The 16,105-nt window shown below is 37.2% G+C and overlaps 1 protein-coding gene across 4 annotated transcripts in view; it reads right to left on the minus strand.

Moving 5' to 3' along the window:
- The window catches only part of RNF182 (ring finger protein 182), a 40,410-nt gene extending 29,206 nt beyond the window's left edge, over nucleotides 1–11,204 (minus strand). For 2 of the 4 annotated variants that reach the window (XM_005878410.2, XM_005878408.2), the window contains exon 1: nucleotides 11,080–11,204. The gene's annotated coding sequence lies outside the window, so the exon portion shown is untranslated. Of the gene's footprint in view, nucleotides 1–11,063 lie in introns of all 4 variants that reach the window. The other 2 variants (XM_014549576.1, XM_014549574.1) reach the window with 1 other exon arrangement.
- Between the last annotated feature and the right edge of the window lie 4,901 nt (nucleotides 11,205–16,105).

Consider the following 16,105-nt stretch of genomic DNA (forward strand, 5'->3'; position numbering starts at 1 on the left):
AACTTATCTACATTAACTGTTATTAGTGTAAATTACTTCTAAGAAAAGAAAATTGCTATATAACAATATTAACATGAATTGCTGATGAACAGAGGATGGCATTTTGAAGTAAAAAAAAAAAATCTAGGTTTGAATCCCAACTCCACCTATCACTAACTATATGACATTGGTCATGTTATTTAAAATGTCTGAGCCTCTTTTCTTCCTCTCTCTCTCTCTCTCTCTCCCCCCCCCTCTCCCTTTCTCCCTTCTCTCTTTCTAAAATCAATAAAAACATATCCTTGGGTGAGAATTAAAAATAAATAGATACATAGATAGGTAGGTAGGTAGATAGATAGACAGACAGATAGACAGACAGACAAAATGTCTCAGCCTCTGTCTCTTGTTTTAATATGACGATAGTACTAAATTCAGGGGATTATTAGAAGGATTAAATAAAAATAAGAGATATATTAACAAACAGCTAGTGCTGGAGAGATGTAGAGAAAAGGGAACCCTAGTTCACTGCCGGTGGGAATGCTGACTGGTGTGGAAAACAGTATGGAGTTTCCTCAAAAATATTAAAAAATGGCACTCTTGTTTGACCCAGTGATCCCACTTCTGGGAATATATCCCAAGATTCCTGAAACAACAATCAGAAAGAATATATGCACCCCTATGTTCATTGCAGATCTATATACAGTAGCTAAGATCTGGAAACAGCCCAAGTGCCCATCAGTAGATGAGTGAATAAAAAAATGTGGTACATTTACACCAAGGAAAACTATGCAGCAGTAAAAAAAAAAAAAAAAAAAAAAAAAAGGTGGAGGAGGGGAGGAACTCTTACACTATGGGACAGCATGGATGGACCTGGAGATTATTATGCTATGCAAAATAAGCCAGTCAGAGAAAGACAAATATCACATGCTCTCACATATATGTGGAATCTAATGAACAAAATAAACTGACAAACAAAATAGGACCCGAAGCATAGATACATGGAACAGACTGACAGATCTCAGAAGGGAGCTGGTGGAGGGGACAGGAAGAGATAAACCAAAGAACATATATGCATACATGCAGAGCCCATGGACATAGATAATAATGGGGTGAAGGCCTGGTGGAGGGGGGGGGTGGCTGGGTGGAGAGGGACAAAGGGATGGAAATGTGGGATATCTGTAATACTGTCAACAATAAAAAAATAAGACTGTTTTTACAAAAGACGGGAACCTCACAACTCTGGATAGAATGGAAAAAGGATGGGAATATATTAAAATAAAATTGTTTGTAAAGTTAATTTTAAAAAAACAGATACTATGCCTGCTTAAATAAATATTCATTCCTTTCCCCCTAGCCAGTTCCTGGACATTAAAGTCTTCTAGGCATCCCTGATATTCACCCCATTTCTGGTTTCATCCTGGATTTCCATTCATAAAACACCCTGGCCTGCCCTGTGTTATTGACAAAGACTCTTTCCTTCACCAAATTTTAGTCAGGCTCCTCTGAGCCCTCTACTCAACTAGGCCTCAACCTTGGCCTATAAGAACTGCACTTTCAGCACATTTCATCCACCTCCCATACTGAGACTAAACCGAACACTAGCATAGTTTCCATTAGCTCAAGGCCACATTCCTAGAAAGATGGTCCTGTTCCCTAAAATGCATGCCTGAGAAAGCTCTGTGCTGCCAAAAGAATTTACTGTTTGTTCCAGCCAAAACCTGACTACAGGCCACTGACCTTCCTTTTTCTTGGAGAAAGCTTGCAATCATTAATCCTTTCTCTGCCCCTTTGAGATGTAACTTCCACCAACCAGAAATGACTCAGGGTCCTGGGAGTCACCTCTTTGAAATGCAAACATACAGGGAGATAGCTCTTGTCTCCCAGTTCTTAGGGGAGACTCAATATTGATAAAATGGTCATTCTTCCCAAACAAAGCTATGGTATTGATTCAACACAATCATTATCAAAGTCCCAGTAGGAGTTCTTTTCATTTTGATTTAGTTTGGGGTTTTTTTTGCACAGATTGGCAAAATTATCTTAAACTTTATATGGGGATGTATAGGACTTCCAATAACCAAAGCAATTTTGTAAAACAAGAACAAAGATGGAAGATTTACACATTTACACTATTTGATTTCAAGATTTAATATAAGGCTGCAACATGATATAAGGTAAGGATGGATGGATAGATAGAGAGACAGGTCAAATAGATTTGAAAGTCTAGAAATAAAGCCTTATATTTATTAGTGATTGATTTTTTATAAAGATGCTAATTCAGTGAAGAAATCATAGTCTTTTCAGCAAATGGTACTGGTAAGTGATTGGGTACTGATATACAAATAAACAGACAGGTAAATAAACAAATAGACCTTTACATCAAACCATATGTAAAAATTAATTCAAAATCGATCATAGACCTAGATGTAATAGTGAAAATTATAAATCCTCTAAAAGAAAATATAGAAAATCACTATTTTCATGAAAATATAGGACATCTCAGATTAGACAACAAATTCTTAGGTACAACAACAAAAGCATGCCATGGAAGACAATATTAATAGGTTGTATTTCATCAAGACCCTGGCCAGTGTGGTTCAGCTGGTTGGGTGTCATCCCAGGCACCAAAAGGTTGCATGTTCAATTCCCAGTCACGGCACATGCAGAAGCAGCTGATCAATGTCCGGCTCTCCAATCAATGTTTCTTTCTCCCTCTCCCTTCCTCTCTCTCTAAAAATTAATTTTAAAAAAATTTTAAAAGAAAGGGCAAAAGAAACAAATAGATATTTCACCAAGCAAAACATACAAATGGCTAATAAGCATATAAAAAGGTGCTCAATATTATTAAGCATTAGGAAAATACAAATTAAATAACAAATTAACCTCTACATATCCACTAGAATGGCTATTATCAGTAATTGTTGATCAGGATATGAAGAAACTGAAACCTTCATACATTGCTGGTGGGAACATAAAATGTTACAGCCACTTTAGAAAACAGTTTGGTAGATTCTTAAGACATTAAATATATCCACCACATGACCCAGAAATTCTACTCCACTTCTCTTACCTCAAATAAATGAAAATATATAGCTATACCAAGACTTATATAAATTGTCATGGCAATATTATTCATAGTAGCCAATAATTGGAAACTATCTAAATTTCCATTAACTGATGAATAAACAGAGCACAGTTTATCCATACGACATAATACTATTCAACAATAAAAATGGCTAAAATAACAATGCATATTACAATATGAACAAGCCTTGTAAACATTATGCTGGACCCCGGCCAGGTAGTTCGGTTGGTTGGAGCGTCATCCTGATATGCCTAGTTTTGACTCATACAAGAAGCAACCAGTAAATGCATAAATGAGTGGAACAACAAGTCTCTCTCTCTCTCTCTCTCTCTCTCTCTCCCCCCCCCTTCTTCCTCTTTCTTTCTCTCTCAAAAAATAAATAAATAAATAAATATTTTTAAAAAACAAACACTATGCTGGATAAAAGAAGCCAGATACATAAGACTGCATAACATACAATTCAATTTATATTAAACTAGAGGCCCGGTGCACAAAAATTTGTGCACTCGGGAGGGGAGGGGGGTCCCCCAGCCCGGCCTGTGCCCTCTCGCAGTCTGGGACCCCTCGGGAGATAATGACCTGCTGGCTTAGGCCTGCTCCCGGGTGGCAGAGGGCAGGCCCAATCCCTAGGTGCAGCCCCTGGTCGGGCTCAGAGCAGGGCCGATTGGGGAGTTGGGGCGCCGCCCCCTGTCATGCACAGAGCAGGGCGGATCGGGAGGTTGCAATGCCACCCTCAGTCACGCTCAGGGTAGGGCCGATTGGGGGGTTGGGGCACCGCCCCCTGTCACACACAGAGCAGGGCCAATGGGGAGGTTATGGCTCTACCCTGTCACACACAGAGCAGGGCGGATCAGGGGGTTGGGGCGCTGCACCCTGTCACACTCAGGGCAGGGCCAATGGGGAGGTTATGGCTCTACCCTGTCACACACAGAGCAAGGCCCGTGGAGGGGGGTTGGGGCGCCACCCTCTATCACCCACAGAGCAGGGCCAATCAGGGGGTTGGGGAGCTCCCCCCTGTCACGCACAGAGCAGGGCGGATCAGGGGGTTGGGGCGCTGCACCCTGTCACACTCAGGGCAGGGCCAATGGGGAGGTTATGGCTCTACCCTGTCACACACAGAGCAAGGCCCGTGGAGGGGGGTTGGGGCGCCACCCTCTATCACCCACAGAGCAGGGCCAATCAGGGGGTTGGGGAGCTCCCCCCTGTCACGCACAGAGCAGGGCGGATCAGGGGGTTGGGGCGCTGCACCCTGTCACACTCAGGGCAGGGCCAATGGGGAGGTTATGGCTCTACCCTGTCACACACAGAGCAAGGCCCGTGGAGGGGGGTTGGGGCGCCACCCTCTATCACCCACAGAGCAGGGCCAATCAGGGGGTTGGGGAGCTCCCCCCTGTCACGCACAGAGCAGGGCGGATCAGGGGGTTGGGGCGCTGCACCCTGTCACACTCAGGGCAGGGCCAATGGGGAGGTTATGGCTCTACCCTGTCACACACAGAGCAAGGCCCGTGGAGGGGGGTTGGGGCGCCACCCTCTATCACCCACAGAGCAGGGCCAATCAGGGGGTTGGGGCGCCGCCACTGTCACACTCAGGGCAGGGCCGATGGAGAGGTTATGGCTCTACCCTGTCACACACAGAGCAAGGCCCGTGGAGGGGGGTTGGGGCGCCACCCTCTATCACCCACAGAGCAGGGCCAATCAGGGGGTTGGGGCGCCGCCACTGTCACACTCAGGGCAGGGCCGATGGAGAGGTTATGGCTCTACCCTGTCACACACAGAGCAAGGCCCGTGGAGGGGGGTTGGGGCGCCACCCTCTATCACCCACAGAGCAGGGCCGATCAGGGGGTTGGGGCGCCACCACTGTCACACTCGGGGCAGGGCCGATGGAGAGGTTATGGCTCTACCATGTCACACACAGAGCAGGGCCGATCAGGGGGTTGGGGCGCCGCCACTGTCATGGGAAGGGTAGCGGTCGTACGCTAATTACCATGTTTCTCTTTTATTAGTGTAGATGAGTAGAAAAGGCAAATTTAAAGAAACAGTGGCTGCCTGGGATTAGGAATGGGAGCAGAGATTGCAATTGGGCTCAAGAGAATTTTGTGGGTAGATAAATGTTCTAAAACTGGATCACAGTAATAGTTATGGAACTATAAATTTAGCTAACATCACTGAACTATATACTTAAAATGTGTGAACCTTATGGCATGTAAATTATGCCTCCATAAGGCTACAATATATGCTTTAAAAAGCAGATTAAACACTAAGAAGAAAGTATTAGTGCAACAGAAGATGGATCATTAGAAAATTTCCAAACTAAAACAAAGAAGAAAAAAAGACAATGGAAAATACAGAAAAGAGTTTAAGAGTTAAATAGGATACAGTGAGAAGTCTAACAAATGTATTAAATTGTACTTTCAGGAGAAGAGGAGAGGCTGAACCAGGAGAAGTACTATCTGATGCAATAATTGCCAAGAACATTTTTAAACTGATTCAGGAATCTCTGTGATCATTAAGCAGGATAAATTATAAGAAAAATATACCTAGGCACATAATAATAGAACTCCTCAGTATCAAAGACAAAGAAAAAAATTTAAAGCACAGAAAAATAGCACATCATCTTCAAAGGACCAACAATGAAATCAACAGCTATTCTTTAAATAAAAATAAATTTCCCAAAGGATGATGAAATTACATCTTTAATGCACTGAAAGACACTGAAACCTAGAATTCTACATGCAGCAAAAATACATTTCAATAATTAAGAAAAAATAAAGAAAATTTCCAACAAATAAAAATACAAAGAAATACTAAAGGGAGTTCTTCCAGCATAAGGAGAATAACCCCAGAGAGAAACATAGACTTACATGAAGGAATGAAGAGAAATGGTAAATATAAATAAATACTAACTGCATAAAATAGCAATAATAATACAACATGTGGTTTATTCATATGTGAAATTAAAATAAACGAAAGCAAAAGTACAAAAGGAAGCAGGGGTTTTTACAGAGTTAAAGTATTCTCACAATCATGCATCGTGAGGGAAGTGGTTGAAGTACTCATTTAGAGTAAATTCACAAGTGAAGGATGGATGTTGTAGGGAAGGCTAAAAGAAAAACAGGATATATAATTAACAAGCCAACAGAGAAGAAAATTGAATTTTAAGTGCTTCATTCATCAAAGGGAAAAAGGCAAGAAAAGGAGAAAGGGAAACAAAAAACAGATGAGATAATTAAAAAAACAAATAGTAAAACATAAATTTATACTCAAGTATGATATCAATTACTTTAACTGTAAATGGCTTATTAGATGCCTCAAAGATTGTCAGATGATAATAAAGAAGCAAAACCCAACTACATGCTGCTTATAAAAGAAACAGCTCAAAAATAAAAGTCTTAGAAGTTAAAGTACAGAAAAAGATACACAATGCAAACACTAACCTAAGGAGAGCTTGTTGATACTAATATCAAGTCAAGAACTATTACTAGCACTGAAGAGAGGCATTTAATTATAACAAAAGAGTCCAATACAGGAAAAGATACAACAATTATAAATGTAATGTATCTAATAACATTTCCTCAAAATATGTTTGGAAAAAAATGATAGAATTAAAGAGACATAAAAATTTGTCATCACAGTTAGAGATTTAGTTTACACTTCTCAGTAACTGACAAAGTAAATAGAAAAAAATAATAGATAGGAAGCTTGATTAATACAATTAATAGCTGTTATCTAATCCATATGTATGGAATACCGCACCAATAGCTTCAGAATATACTGAACAGTCTATTCATGTGTACATGTATCATTTACCAAAAGTGATCCTAATCAGGCCATAAAACAAGTCTCAAAAATATAAAATGACTAAAATCTTAACAACATTTTATTTGATAACAATGGGATTAAGCTATAAATCAATGTTAAAAATCATTAGACTATCCCAATTAATTGGAAATTAATTAGTCAAAAAAATACAATGGCCATTTTAAAATACTTTGAGCAGAAAAATTAAGATATGACATCAAAACTTTTAAGATGCTATTAAAACCAGGGCTTAATGGAAAATGCAGAACTTTGCTTATATATATTAGAAAAGCAGAGTGAAAATCAATAGTATAAGTAGTGTTCTCATAAAGTTAGAAAAAGAACAGCTCATTGATGCCAAAAATATTGCACTTATACATATAGGCAAAAAATATATATAAACCAAGAACAAAAATGAATGACTTAGAAAATAAGCATCAATAGCAAAAAAACCAACAAAGTCAAAATTGTCTCATTGAAAGAATAAACTTGATAAATGCTACACAAGACTAATCAAAAAAAAGCACAAAATGTCAACATCAGAAATGAAAAAGGGGACACTACACAAATCCCACAAACTTTCAAACGAAGACGGTTGTAGTACCAACTTTCACCTGTAAATTTGAAAATTTATATGAAATAACCAAATTCCTTGAAAAACACAACCTACCAAATTCACACAAGAAGAAATGAAAAACCTGGGTGGGTCTATACCTAATGTAATTGTATTCATTTTCTTTCCTACAAAGAAAACTCCAGCCTCAGATGGCTTCACTGAGCGCTTCTTGGCCTTTTGGCTAAGATCAGGAGTAGTATCAGATGGTTTCACTGGTGAATTTTCTATCAAACATTTAAGGAAGAACTAATACCAAACTCTTCCAGAGGGTTGGACAAAAAAAAGGAACACTTCCCAACTGATTTTATAAGACTAGCATGCCCCCTGAAACCTAAATAAGGCAAGTTCATTACACACACACACACACACACACACACACACACACACACACACATACACACACACACACACACACACACACACAGAAAATTACAAGCTACTCTCTCTCCTAAACATAGACACAAAAATCTTTAACAAAATAATAGCAAACTGAATCCAACAAAACACAAAAATCACTGCACATCTGTTGAGTTTATACAAGATTGTTTATACAAGATAGAGATACAAGATTGTTTTAACATTTTTGAAAATGTGATTACCACATTGATAAAGGAGAAACAACCCATATGATAATCGCAATAGATGCAGAAAAGCATTTGCTAAAACTTGACACATGTTCATGATTAAAATGCCTATCAAATTATAAATAAGAGAATTTTCTTAACCTGAAAATGTTTCAACTACACTTCTAAGTAAGTAAATGCCATACTTTAAATATTGAAAGCTTTCTCCCTGAAATTGGGAATGAGAATGAGACAAACACTATCATCACTACTATTCAAAATTAAAACCGAGGTCCTAGTTAGTGCAAAGAGGCAATTAAAAAAATATGAAAAGTATAAGAACTGAACAAGAAAAAATAAAACTATCATGAAATTATTATGCACATAGATAAGCCAAATGATTCTACAGATAAACCATTAAAATTAAGAAGTAACTGTACCAAAATCCTTGCACTCCAGGTCAATATACCAAAATGTATTGCATTTATATATACAAGCATCAAAAAATTAGAAGGTGAAACTTTAAAAGATGTAATTTGCAGTAACAACAAAAAGAATTAGTCCAATGAAAGATGTGCAAAAATGCTACAGAGATAAATTGAAAGCATTACTTAGAGAAATTAAAGACAACCTAATTAGAGAGCTATAATGTGTTCTTTGATTAGAAGTATTATAAAGATGGCAACTTTCCCAAATTGAGCTACAGATTCAATGCAATTCCAAACAAATTCTCAACCAATTTTTTGTGTGGGGGGGAATTGATAGAGTGATTCTAGAATTTATAAGTAAATGCTAAACACCAAGAAAACACAAAAGAAAATTAAAAAAAAACAAAATTGAAAGACTTATACTACCTCATATCAGGACTAAGTAATTTAAGTTATTTTATAGCCCAATAAGAATAGAATATGAAGTCCATAAACAGATTCATAAATATGCGATTACTTGATTTATGAAGAAGGTGCCATTGCAATTCAGTGGAGAAAAGATGATTTTTATCAGAAAAAAATGCTGGGTCAACAGGATATTTACAAAAATAAAAGTAATCTTGACTCCTACTTCACACTGTACACAAAATTCAATTCCAAGAGGGCTATAGATCTAAATGTAAAAGGTACAACAATAAGACTTCTTGTTAGCACAGAAGAATATCTTCATGACACCAAGGCAAGCAAAAATTTCTTAAACAAGATACAAAAGGCACTAACCTAAAGGACAGAGTTATAAATTGAAATTCATTCGAATTAAAATTTTCTGTTCATCATAGAAACAACATTTCAAGATTAAAAAGCCAACACTGTGTAGGAGAAGACATCTGCAAGACATTTATCTTACAAAAGACATGTATCTAGAAAATACAAAGAACTCCATAAAAATTAATAAGGAAAGGACAATCCTTTTTTAATGGGCAAAATATTTGAACAAGCGTCTACAGAAGATGCTATACAAATGGCCAATTAAACATATAAAAAATGCTCAAGAGCACTTATTAGGAAAGTATACATAAGAACCACTATGACTGCCATACCAAATGTGAGCAAGAATGAGAAGCAACTAAAACTTCCATACACTGATGTAAATTATACAACCACTTTGGGCAACTGTTTGGCCATATCAAAGATAAATCAGAGCCCTGACCAGGTAGCTCAGTTGGTTAGAGTGTCATCCTGATACACCAAGGTTGCGGGTTTGATCTCCAGTCAGGGCAAGGATCAACCAATAAATGCATAAATGAGTGGAACTATAAATCAATCTAGCTCTCTCTCTCTTTCTCTCTCTCTCTCTCTCTCTCTCTCTCTCTCTCTCATCTTCCTCCCTCCCTCCCTCTTAAATAAATAATAACATAAAGGTAAATCATACATATAACTGACAATGCATTCCATTCCAAGGTATACACTCAACAGGAACATCCACATATACAAGTATAAGAATGCTCATGGCAGTACTATTTGTAACAGAGAAAAACTGTAAATGACCCAAATGTCTATGAACTGTAAGATAATTTTTTTAGATGTCATATATACAACAATGAAATATCAAGATGTAGAAGAAAAAATAGCTATTACTATACCCAGCAGCATGGATGAATATCACAAAGAAATGATTAGTGACCCAAACAAGTACATATTATATTATTTCATTTGTTTAAAGTTTTAAAATTGGCAAAACGAATCAATTGTGATATATTCAGACTAGTGGTCACCCTCTGAGCACAGGTTATAACTAAAAGAAAGTAATACTAGTAGATGAATTCTGGGGTGATAATATTTTATTTTTTGATGTGGGTAGTAGTTACTAAATAGGTGGCTTACTTTGTGAAAATACATAGGGCTATAACCTTATGACTTGTATACTTTTCTGTATGCATGTTAACCTTCAATAACAGAGTTTACTTAAAAAAATAATACTTCCTTATGTCTATAAATGATACATATAACACAAACCAGGTACAGGAATTTTGTAATTTTTTTTTAGTCTATACAAAGCACCCAGAGAGATTTTCTAGAGCTCAAATCTGCTAATTTACTCCCATGCTGAAAATATTTTAATATCTTCTTCATTTGGCCTCTGCCTTCCTCACCAGCCACATCTCTTAGCACTCCCTCTCCCTCCTCCTCCTCCACATCCTTTCATCCCAACCCCACGTCTACCTACTCTCCAAAAGAAGCCACATTATCTCTAGAAGATTCTAGACTTTAGTATGCAAAGTTCCCTCTTCCTAGATCTTTTCCTTACTCTCACCATTCAAACCAATCCCATATTTGTCCCCTTGCCTGGGATATCCCTCATTGAGCGTAGATATTAATCACTCCCAAACCTGAGTTGGATGCCTCTCTACGTGCTTCCACAGGCATCATCACGTGCCCTCATGTCACAGTCTAGTGATAAAACCAGTTACCGTAATGTTAGCCCCAAGAAGGTGTTCATCTTTGGGTCATTAGTACCTTGCACACAGTGAGGACTCAATAAGTAATTATTGAATAAATAAAGTAATAAAGAAGGTAAAATCCATAAGTGCATTTACCTAAAAAATTTCTGACCTGGCCAGCGTGGCTTAGTTGATTGGGCTTTGTCCCGTGCACCCAAAAGTAGCTGGTTCCATTCCTGGTCAGGGCACATGCCCAGGGTTGCGGGCTTGATCCCAAGTAGGCGGTGTGCAGGAGACAGCCGATCGCTGTTCTACTGTCACATTGATGTTTCTCTTCTTCTCTCTCTAAAAATCAATAAAAATATATTTTTTAATTTCTTCCTTTCTATAATGCAAGATTTTTACACAGGCTATTTTTTTTCAAGCTGACTTTCTCTGACAAAAAAAATCTATCATTTATAGACCAATCAACCATGACCTAGAGGTTATTAATCAAGTCATTTAAATTTATTGCAAACCAAAGAATAATTGAATCTCAGTCTAGATATAATTTTGAGTTCTAAGATGCTTTAAGCTCCTCCTAATTATGTGTCCCACTGTTGGAGTAAAATTGTTTAAAGGTTTCAAACTCTTCCATCATTGTCTATAAAGATGGGGAAAGGAAAACAATAAATTGGTTATGTGGCTAGCTCCACACCAAAACTGTGTAAATCAATATCATGGTCCATTTCAAATGCCCCATTATAATAGGTGAGGTCTATCTCAAAAGAATCACAGATGTCTTATTTTTTAAAATTAAATATTTTAAAACATCTTTCATATTTATTCAATGGAAGACACACTCAGTAACTTTGCTACCCATACATTATCATGATTAAAAGATCGTAACAATCTCGCTTCAGTGACATCATATGGTTATAATTAATGTGCTTCCCTTTTTTTACTATCAAATGTCCTCACAGATTCCCCATGAAAATACCTTCCACTTATTAATATGTGGCTTGTAGGAGTTACACTGTCAGAATAACCATGAAGGACTTACAACTCTTACCTGAATAAGTGAATAAGGGCCTTGACATTATGACTATAATTTTTTTCCTGCTAGCTATAATAATTTCCTTGGCCATGATACATGCATTTACCTTTTTATATGTGATAAAAGGAAAACACTGAATTGATAGTTATATCAACATAGATGGACCATATCTTATTGTTTCTCAAAATCCTTATCTAGTCACTCAAGTAGTAGGCAACTAGGTGTCCATAGGATGCTAGGCTCTGGACTAGGCACTGGGGATACAACTTTAAGCAAAAAGACATTGCCTCTGACTTCAGGGAGCTCACAGTCCAGTGAGGACAATATCAACCAACTAATCACATAAATAAATGCAAAATTACAAGTGTAATAAAAACACCATCTCTTACCTGGACTACAACAATAGGATCCCTACAGTTCTCCCTGTTACCATTCTTGCAACCTCACAATCCAGTCTCTGCATGAAATAATATTTCTACAATGTAAACCAAATTATTCCCATTTCCCCCAGCCCCCACCTCTGCAAAAGCCCTCCAATGGTTTCCCACTGCACATAGAATAAAACCGAAACCCTTACCCTGAACTGCAAAGCCTTGAGCAGTCTGGTCATTCCTTCCCTTCCTAATCTCATATCACTCTCTTGCCTTTTCTCTGCCTCAGGACCTTTGCACTTATTCCTTCTGTCTGAAATGCTCTGCTCCTAATCAAGGGCTCCCCTTGTCACTCAGATCTCAGCTTAAATGTTACCTTCCCTCCTCATCTAAGGTAGCATCCAAAACTTGCCTTAATTTAATTATCCGAATGTTATTTGTCTCTGCTAGTTTCCTTGTTTATTTTGATTCTCATTCTCTCTCTCTCTCTCTCTCTCTCTCTCTCTCTCTCTCTCTCTCTCTCTCGTATCTCCTCACTAGAATGCAAACACCATGGAAAAGGAACCTTGTCCGTTAATATTCTCAGAGCTCAGAACTCTGCCTGGCCTAGTGTAGCCACTCCAATATTTGTTGAATGAGTACTGGTGCTTGACCTGGTTAGGAATGTAAGGCAAGATTTCCCTAAGGAAGTAACAACTAAGCTGCAATCTGAAAATAAGCAGGAGTTACTGAGCGAAGAAAGAATGGAAGAACACCCACACAGAAGGACTAGCCAGTTCAAAGGCCCAGGGGCGGGAGGAAGCATTGCAGAAATTGGGGATGAAAAGAAGACCTATGAGATGAGTTCAGAATACCAAAAATAAAGGTATAGCTGAGAAAGATATTAGGAGAGATCTGTTAGCTGTTTGAAGGATGCAAAGGCAAGTATTATACAATAAAATTAATACACTTATCAGGTTTGAGCAAAACAAGAGGTATATATTTTAAAAATCACTACAGGCATAAATAACAAGATAAAATGTATTCAATTAGTAATATTTTTAATATATTTTTATTGATTTCAGAGAGTGAGAGAGAGATAGAAACATCAATGATGAGAAAGAATCATTGATCGGCTGCCTCCTGCACGCCCTACACTGGGGATCTAGCCCACAACCTGGGTATGTGCCCTGACTGGAAATTGACTGTAACTTCCTGGTTCATAGGTCAACACTCAACCATTCAGCCATGCTGGCCCAGCAATTAATATTTTTTTAAAAGGATGTACTACAACATATTTAACCTAAATCCCACAGTCTAATCATATCTATTCTTATTTTTCTGACCTAATTTTAATAGATTACTCCATCTAAAAAAAAACCCTGCTACATGGAAAATGTTTTATAAAACATATCAATTAATGAAAATTTATTTGTACATTTGGTCTAATAAGAAAGCCTGATTCTATTCATTGAGATATTGTTAATGCCATACTACGTATGTTTGACACTTTAATATGTCACACTTAATTTTTTTAATAGTGCAGTTTTTAAAATTAAATAGGATTCTGCATTTGAAGAGAGGTGTAAAGAACTTTGTGACTAAAAAATAAACAGGGACCTTGGAAAAAAAGGTAAAATGCCAGAATTATTTTTTAAAGTAATGATTTAAAACGATCTTTAAGTATAAGTCTTCATCACGTAGGGGAAAAGGCAGAAATGAGAGGTCATGTGATAGAGGAAAACTTGCCAGATAGCAGAGAGCTGCCATTTATTAAGTACATTTTCTCCATCATATGAGTTGTACATGTTACATCCATCCACCCATCATTCATCCGCACAACAACCCTATCCGGTGATGGCATTATTCCAGCCCAGTGTCCACTGGCTCCTGGTCTCCTCCTTGTACATGTGCCATTTGCTTTACCTGTATAAATGTACTCTGTAAATTAATATATCCTCTTATAAAACCAAAACTTGATGGGCTAAGTCCAAGATTGACACCTTCAGAACAATACATATATGAGTTTTAATAGAAAAAGTTGTTTACCCTGCTCTTTAAAACTTTATACCACCATCATTTGTCAGTAGGAAAAAATTCCTACTTTATCCTAACAGATTTATTTGTTCCCAACATTCTCTAAATTATTCAATCTCAGCCATGTACTCGGGTGGGAATAACAGTTGCAAGAACACACACTAATACAGATGTATCTTAACTCCAATGAAACTGCTATCACTAAATGACAATAACACCTTTAAATCAACACAAATCAATTCCACTACTAGAAAAGTTTATGTCCAAGATGGTTATACCATCTTTCCATATAAATGGAAATGTAATACTACTATCCACTTGTATTATAGTCTCCCCAAGTTAATAATATTATATACCTAATAGGAAACAATAAATAAGCTAATAAATCATAAATACATATATTACCTCACTTAATTCTTTAACCCTCTAATATTTCACCATGATAGGTACATTAGTATTCCACTTTGTAATAAGGTCAGTGAAGCTTGTAAGGGAAGTCAGGGAACATGCTCTAGGTTACATGGTTTACTAAATGGCAAAGCCAGGATTCCAACCCAGAATCCCACGCACCTCCCATCTATGCAATATGGGCAGAGTGAACCAGCAAGGCAGACCATGCACCAATGAATCACTCTTGATTCATTTCCATCTTTTAGCACCTAACAGCTGATTTAATAACCTTCAATAGTCTGTTCACTTCTCGGGAAACATTGGGCACAAGCTCAAAAAGAAAAAGTTCATAAATGACACATACACATCAGACACAACAAAATGCAGAATTTTTTAAAATCCCAGGCTGGGAGTGGGGATATATTTTGTATTTTGTACAGTCTGTTCATAATCCTTTTTTATTATTCTTTATTGTTTAAAATTTTTCATATGTCTTCTTTTTCCCCCATTGACCTCTCCCCAGCCCAGCACATGCCCCCACTCCCCTATTGTCTGTACCCATTGGTCATCCTTATATACATGGATAGAAGTCCTTTGGTTGATCTCTTACCCCCATTCCCTGCCTTCCCTCTGAGGTTTGACAGTCTGTTTGGTGCTTCCATGTCTCCGGATTTATTTTTGTTCATCAGTTTATGTTGTTCATTATATTCCACAAATGAATGAGATCATGTGATATTTGTCTTCCTCCAACTGCCTTATTTCACTTAGCATAATGCTCTCCAGGTCCATCTCTTAAATGCCTTGAAATATTTTGCTTTGGAAAAATAACTTGTCCTCTCATAAACTGGAAGTAAATATAATTTGCTCTCTATTTTCTACTTATATATTAAAAAGGCTAGAATAGTTTGAAAATATGCAGTTGTTCTACATATATTACCACATTGAACAGGAATAAACTGAAAAGCAGCATATTTTAGAAATGCTGAGCTAAAATTTTAAACCATCATTTCTTAACTGACTAAGTAAAATGGTAAAGCTTGACTAATATCTCTACAGAAGGAAAAATGACAGTTTCCTAAATCATTATTTTCTGGTTTTACTTTATTTTTGTCTGGAGAAAATTTTTTCAATAAGGATAATATAACAGATACTTCCATCTTCTCTTAATAACTGCTACTACTATGAATAGAATTTTATCATGTGACTATGCCACATATGGTATGTCCATTCTCTTATTGATAATATTTTAAGCCATTTTCAGTTTAGTGAATTTGACCATGTTTTCATATGTCTCTTGGCCTTCTATATGTCCACTTTCAAAAAGTGTCTATTTAGGTCCTTTGCCCATTTTTTTATTGTTTACCTACCTTTTGTTAAGTTGTATG

The sequence above is a fragment of the Myotis brandtii genome, unplaced genomic scaffold (assembly GCF_000412655.1).
Source record: "Myotis brandtii unplaced genomic scaffold, ASM41265v1 scaffold56, whole genome shotgun sequence".
Classification (NCBI taxonomy): Eukaryota; Metazoa; Chordata; class Mammalia; order Chiroptera; family Vespertilionidae; genus Myotis; species Myotis brandtii.